Below are 8,220 nucleotides of genomic sequence, written 5' to 3' on the forward strand. Positions count from 1 at the left end.
GTCTAATTTTATTTTACTTAAGAATGAGCAAAATTTTAAGTTTAGTGTTGTCGCTCCGCTAACTTTTTTTATTTTTTATCCATGGCAACAGTTGACCTCTTTAGAGGACCCTATGGAACACCGCCTTAGCAAGGAGATGACCACCATGATGACTGAGGTGGTTGAGTTCCTTTTTCCATTCTTATTTTCATTCCCTTATTATTATGTTATTTTCCTGTTTTCTATTTGATTTTTAGTGTCCTTTGCATGGGCCTGAGTCAATTTTAGTTTTTCTAGTTCATCTTAGTTTTTTTTAGTTATTTTAGTTTTATTTCAATCCAAATATGTCTCATGTATCACTATTTGAGCTTGAATTCAAAAAAAAGGAAGAGAAAAGTGGTGTAATGCAAGTGTTATTAAGCTTAAATTTATAATTATTTGTCAAGTTATATGTGGTGGTATATATCTATGATTGTGACTACATGAAAAGAATAGTGCATGAATGACTCTGGAAACAAGGAGATGTTACTTCATGATAAACAGGAACTTAGAAAAGTGTTATGAGCTCTCCAAGAGATAAACAAGAAATTAATCATTGAAGCAAAAGAAACAACAATAAAAGAATAAGAAAAAGCAAGGCTCAAGGCTCTGAGCATCAATGGCTAGGATAAAAAACTCAAACGAGTTATTTTCCAAGCTATATGCTTGTGGTGTAAATGTGTCAATAAATCTTGAGACAGAACACTTAGAGTCAAAGTCAAATGCAATTTTGGAGAAGGCAAAGGCTCTGAACACCACTGATTGGGAAGAATCTAAAGAAAAATGATAAAAGCTCAAAGAGTTTCACAGTTAAGTGCTTATGGTATTTCGGTGTTGAGCAAAGCTTGAGATAAAATATTTAGACACAACTAGACTCAAGGTGCAAAGCACCTAATAAAAAAAGAAAAATGTTGTGTTCAAGAATCAATCAAGAGTTAAAAGAGAGATAGAGAGAGTGTGTTTATAACATTATCTGGGTTCTAGTTTTGTATGACATTGATATCACCAAGTTTTCAAGAGAAAGAGAGATGCCAAAACTATTCATATTCACAGTGTCATTAACCCCATTTAGAGGATAGAAATGAGCTTGATTGATAGCTCAACTCTTAAGCAAACCCACATCTCAAATTTCTATTGTTTATGTTGCTTGAGGACAAGCAACAATTCAAGTTTGGTGTTGTGATGTGTGAGCATCTTTCTTACCTTTTCTTAATAATTTGCATGTGGATTTGCTATATTATTCTGATATTTAGGTATTTTAAGCCACCATGAATATTATTTTAAGTTGTTTTGCAATTTGATTTATTACAGGTGGCATTCGGGCGAGTTTGGCAAAGCGCAATTCGTGGATGCTGTCAACCCTGACTGCTTCACACTCTAACGAGCATAACTTGATTTATAGGTCCAATTGACGTGGTTTTAGCGGCATTGGAAAGCCAACTTCTAAAGCTTTCCAACAATATATAATAGTCTATGCTTACTTACTAGATTTGGAGTAGAAGGCGGTGCCAAACGCCACAAGCACAAGTATGGCGCCAGGATTCTCAAGTATGGCGCCATGATCTTCAAGTTTGGCGCCATGCGATCGCAAGCCCTCAAGCCAAATGCCACTCTCACCAAGTTTCGTGCCACTCAAGGACTTTCGAGGCAAACTCCCGAATTCTTAAGGCAAACACCATGTGCATCCCAAGCTTCTTAAGTACAGCACTTGGATTTCCAAGTATGGCGCCACCAACTGCACCCAGGGTGTTGTCCCGCATGTATTTAATTTATATTTTAATTTATTTTTAATTATAAAAAAGATTAATTAGATTTCTGAATTTAATTTCTAAATCAATTAGGTTAGATATAAAAGGAGAAAAGATAAAGCCCTTCGGGTCTCTCTCTTATTCTTCTCCTATTTTTCACACTTTACACTTTTCTCTGCTATGGTTTTCTACACCATGAGCAACTATACCTCCATTGTTAAGGTTAGGAGCTCTGTTTATTTGGATGGATTAATAAATATTATTTTCTACTTTTGATTTATGCAATGATTTACATTCAATAATTAGTTTCGTTCTTCATCCTAAAGATTAGAGTATATTGAAAAATAACTCTTTTCTAACTTGAATTCTTGTTAACTCTTGGAAAAGTGATCTCACCTACATAATTGCTTAAAATTTAATTCTCATAAATCTCTAACTATCTGGACTTAATGTGATACGTGACATATAATCATATCATCTTTGGATTGTTAGGGTTTTGTGTGTCTTATAAACTAGGATTTGAACCTAAAGTTTCTAATTAGATTAAGTGACCAAGAAATTGGCAGTTAATTGAGTTAGATAAGGATAAAATTCCCAATGAATTGGAGTCTAATCACTTAAAGTTTGCTGTGAATTGAATATTTGCATAATCAAAGTAGTTAATAAGAATTGTTAATCCTAAAATCTGAACATCTCCAAAGCCTTAACTACTTTCTCACATGCTTTTCACAACCAATTTACTGTTTGCTTTCTTGAACTTTTCTGAATTTTTGTTTAATGCAATTTGAACTTAAAACACTCTTTTTTGCTTGTCTGACTAAGTAAATCACTCAACTATTGTTTCCTGGTCCATCAATCCTCGTGGGATCGATCCTCACTCACATGAGGTATTACTTGGTACGACCCGGTGCACTTTCTGGTTCAATTGTGGTTTTTAAAATCAGCACAAGTGATTTTATTCATCGATATCGTACAAGGTAAGTGGCTGCTTTTTAATTTGAATAAATAGGCCTTTGGTTTGATAATTATTTCTTAATAATGTATTTCTTTTGGTTTTACGCTTATATCAACTAAAAGCTATAAGGAAATTTTATCATTCTTAAAAAATGTGGTCTAAGCTGCCTAATCTCTGCACATAAACAAAATAGGAGTTCTATTGACATATGTATCTGTTGCTGCAGCAGAATAGATTCCAATTAAAGGCAAGTGTTATTATATAACTTTGTTGCATTATGTAATGCAACTAACATCCCAAGTCTGATAGAATACACTTTGATTGTATTCCATCTTATAAGTGTATTTTCTTATGATTTTTTTAAAGTATAGTTTTGATGAAATTTTGTTAGTTTATATATCGTTTCTAATGAACTTGTTATACGTGAACAGATTATTTGCCCATCTCAAGTAGCAGGGTTATCGTGTAGCTCAGACACCCCAAAGTCAAGGACCAAAAACTTCTTGATTCAGTTCTTTACTTTTATTTTGAGAATTTTTAGCAAGCTACATTAATTTACATTATTTTGGCTTATGCATATTAAAAGAGAAGAAGAACATGCCTAACATTGTATGCGCAACTCTTCACAAGGTACCAGTGCGTATTGTAAGTTTGGATTTTACGTCACCCTCTTTTGTCATGTGTTATTCGCAAGAACAAAAACAAAACAAAAGAGTAAATTGAAACCAAATCAAGAAAAAATGTATAAGGTGAATCAAATTGAAATTTGAAACCAAAAAGAAAATAAAACAAAATTGAAAGGGAGATTTTTTAGATACTAATAATCTGAACCAAGATTAGAGGGAGGAGGGAGCAGATCGGCTATGGACCCACCAGCAAGGGGAAGCACGACGCAACTGGTACTGACAGGCAGAGCTACATGGCGGCAATGATTCATGCGTAGAAGTTTGTTTCGTAACTCTGTTCCCACTTCTGTTCTCGCAAAAATGATAGATTTGCATTGGTTTTTACTGAATAGCCGCTGTCTAGGGCAGATTTGTAGCTGAAGCTAAACCGCAGCTCGAGGCCGACTTCTGCCAATTTGCGTTAAATTGGAGCACGGACGCTAATTTCCGGCCGCTAGTATCAGTGTATCTTGTGTGTCTCTTGCATAGATATAAAATCTAAATCAAAAAGCCTAAACAGTGAAAGAAACCAACTAATGGGTTAATTTAATTTGATCAGCTAGATCAATAAATATAGGTAATGAAATTTTAATTATTCAATATTAGTAATTGTTTATAAAATTATATTTTAAATCTTCATTTTTTAAAAAATTTAGAATTTAAATATAATTTAAAAAAATTAGCTGAGATTAATAGTAAAATAGTTTAATCCCTAGTTGAACTTGTATCAAAATTTGTACAACAAAAATATTCATAATTTGTTTCTTGTTATGTTTAAAATGAAAAAGAAAAAATCTAACAATACATAAGAAAAAAAATTTATAAATTCATTCTTTAAGCTGAAATGAATCTAGACCTAAAAAGACTCACTCTTATGTGTGAGATGTGTTAAATACATTATATACTTTTAGATGCTTAATAATTTAGTCTTTCAAAATAAATAATTGAAAAAATAATTATTTATACCCAAAAACTTTATGAATACTGACAAAAGTACCAATCAAAGAGAAAAATTAACGTTGTACCCGTTAAAGATGGATTCTGTACAACAAAAAAAATCCAAACCCTAATTTTTGTTGACTTTTTATTAAAATTTTCAAATTATCCTCACCCTTTATCTTCAACCTCACCTCTATTCCCTCTCTTCTTTCCCAAATCCCCTGTTTTCCAACACCTCCGTCAATGCTTTCATCAAATATTGCAGCCCAAACACCCTCTCTTATTATATTGTTCACCATTATAAGATCCCTCATTCCCTTTTTCTTTTCTGCGGGCCTCTTCTATTCGAATCCCCTCTCTTTGCTATCCCCACACCTGCCACCGACCCATCTCCCTCTGACCCCTCTCAAACCTACAACAACCCATCATTATTTATATCTTAAATTGCTCAGTTAAATATTCTTTCTAGTTATGGATTTCGAATCTTAAGATTTTTTTTTATCTTCCCAAGACCATCTCAACCTATGCAAAGACAAAATGCACGTAGGCTTTACCAAGCATGCCAAAAAGCTTGTTTTGAGAGTAGGCCGGGGGACAACCTTCCACCTTGGAAATGTTGACAGTATGGATTCTGCATCCTCAAACAGATGAAGCTTCAAATAAGCTTCCAATTTACAAGCAACAAGCTAAATAGTAATCTAATAACTTCGGAAGCATGAGTGGCACTACTGAGGCAGGGCCTTCGATGACGGTGTTCAATTTGACAATGATGTCATCTTCGGGAGGGTCATGTAGCAGTGGGGAACTATTTTGAAGGACAACAGTAGAGGATTGCAAGCGAATGAGGCGGGCAACAGAGTATTGGGAGTGTTAGACGCAGAAGAGGGTAGAGTTTCAGAGGTGATGGGGATGTTTGGGTGGTAATTATTGTGAAAGTTTAGAATTTAGAAAAGAATAAGTGGTTGTAAAGTTGAGGTTGAAGATAAAGAGTAAGGGTAACTTGGAAAGTTTATTTAAAAGTGAACAAAGATTTAGGGTTTGGGTAATTTTGTCGTATGGAACCCATCTTTGATGGGTACAACACTAGTTTCCTTGATGGGTATTTTCGTCAGTGTTTGTAATGTTCATGAGTACAAATGGTTGTTTTTTTCTAAATAATTACATAACAGCTATTTTTTTTATTTTGATCCATTGATCCATGTATATATAAATGTTTGAACTAAAATTATAACAAACTTATTTGTCTATAGGAAATAATAGTAAACCTATAATAGAGTTAGAACAGGAAAATGGTAGTTAGATGGTTAACTTTTCAATTCTATTATGAGTGGTAGTTAGGAATCTTTAATTATATAGGCTATATCTATGCATATCAGATAGGCTATATATATTAGTCTTATGCTTGTATTAATTATGATGAATATGATATAGTCAATAACAAATAAATTCTACACTTTCTTGAATTTTTCTCTTCTTTTTTCCCTCTATTTTTTTCTGAATCCTTTCAACTGCTCTTTCATAGTATCAAGAGCACAAATGGCTTGATCCATGGTGATAGTGATTCCCACCACTTCTGGCAACACGTCTCTTTTCAATCTAATTGTAGACAAATTGGATGATACAAATTTTGTTATATGACAACTAACTCTATATACTATCATAAGTTAAATTTTGGAAGATCATATTATTGAAGGCAAGGAAACTCCTCAAAAATCTATCCACCAAAATTCGTTCGACCAAATTCCTTTCACATATATACCCGCGAACTTTACTCCACTACCTCCTCACCAAAGAAAATGCTGTTTTATTTTTTGTCATTGATTGGAGTAAAATATTACTGATCATGATCAACACTCCTATCTGTCATGATCCCACAAAACTCTAGCCAAAGAACTTAGAATTGATGATTGTGAAATTCAAAACTTGTGAAAGCAAAAAAAAATTTCTTAAAGAAAAAAATTCTAACAGAGAATTTGAAAAATCTTAATGGGACACTTATTTATGTAAAATTGATTATAACTATATAAGTATTGTTAAAATTAAAATTATATTTTTTATATATTTAAATTTTTTTAATTCTAAAAATTAAAAAATATTATTAAATAACAAAATCTTTACTTTGATTTTAATAACACTTTTTAAGATATCCTAGCCACCCTAGCATACTTACCATAACATATGACACAATGATTTCCTTATGTTTCGCATCATAGCATATAGCTTTAAATTAATTCAGCGTGATTTTAATTCATTGAATAATTCATTTATTGTTAATTTCTGGATTTATTTTCTTAAATATACTGCACAACAATTCAACGTATCGATAGTGTCCGAGAGCATGTCCAATAATAATATTTGGTAACACTACAAAAAAAGGGGTTTAAAATGACATTTATATTACGGCGGTTTTAAAGAACCGCCGTAATATTCGAGTATTATGGCATTTTATGATGTTGCCAAGATTAATTTACATAAAATGGTGGTTTTTGGTGATTTTGGCGGTTGAAACCGCCAATATCGGAGCACATTGTTTTAAAAAAAGGTCCAAACAAAAGAAAATTTGAAAAGCTTGAAAAACCCAAATATCTTAAATCGAATGTGTTCCCCTAACAAAGAAAACCCTAACGCACATTGCCATCACTGTCAAACCCAAAAACGATGATTTGTGCTCTACTTCGACGACGATCTACACCAACGTCTGCTCAGATGACAATCTACTCCAGCGACTGCTCCGGCGACGTATGATTTGACTTCGATATGAAGATTTGTTACTGCTCATCTCATCGCCGCCATTCATCTTTGGGCCATCGCAAGCAACACCGTTATCGCTACCTTCTACAATATGGTTTTGAATCTGGCTCATCTCCTTGCCATCTCTATCACTTCTAATAGGTAACTCTTCCTTCTTTTATATCTACTTCATGCTCTAGTCGGAGGAAACAAAGAATGCTGGTTCTATTTTTATTATTATGTATTTTAACTTTCATTGACATTTTATGATGTTGTTGTTGTTGTTGTTAGCTGTTACTGCTACATTTTCTATTGTGTTGTTGTTTTTTTGCTTCTGATTTTATTTAGTTTGAGACCTAATATGTTTTATTGAACTGATTAATCTGCATCATTTGTCCAAAATTAGTATAAAATATGGTGTGTGTATGTATTTTCTAATGTAAGTGTTTGAATGATGGTTAAATGCAATAATGAAGAGACATAAAGCACTACTAATATGTTCCACGAATGTTGTGTTGATGATTGAATGATGTAAGTGTGTGTATTTTGGATTTCAATTTTTAATTTTCTTGCTGATGCAGAAGTACATAAAGTAGAACAATGACGTCTCTCTCTATGCACTCTGCATGGATATCAATTTCTTTCACTTCTCTACATTCTTTTCTTCGTGCACCTTATTACTTCATCACTTCTTTTCTCTGGGCACCTTATTATCATTGTGCAAATGCTTACGTGTTGTTATATTAAGTTTACTTTCTCGCTGTTTGAATATTTTTTTGCTTCTAAGTTCATAGGAACCACCAATTCTTGCTTTGTTTTGGATTGCCGTTCCTTTTGTTCATTTTGGTTATTACTGATGATTTTGTTCCTTACAACTGTAGTTCATCTGAATTTTGATCGTTAAGATTATTTATAGTCTTCTGGGATGCATTTTTCCTTTTTTTTATTTGATTCTCTTGTTGTTGACTTTGTTTTCACCAAAAACACAACTGAATTTTGTAGGCATTAAGTTAAATTTAATTCTGCCACAATTTTAGATCAGTTGGCTACAACAACTTCTGCTGTGGTTTTGTAAGACTCATTGGAAGACAAGAGTTGCCATAGATGTCATAGATGTCATAATTAAGATAATTCGCCATGGCGGCGATGAGAGTTGATTTGCTAG

The sequence above is a fragment of the Arachis duranensis genome, chromosome 1, assembly GCF_000817695.3.
Source record: "Arachis duranensis cultivar V14167 chromosome 1, aradu.V14167.gnm2.J7QH, whole genome shotgun sequence".
NCBI classification, from domain to species: domain Eukaryota; kingdom Viridiplantae; phylum Streptophyta; class Magnoliopsida; order Fabales; family Fabaceae; genus Arachis; species Arachis duranensis.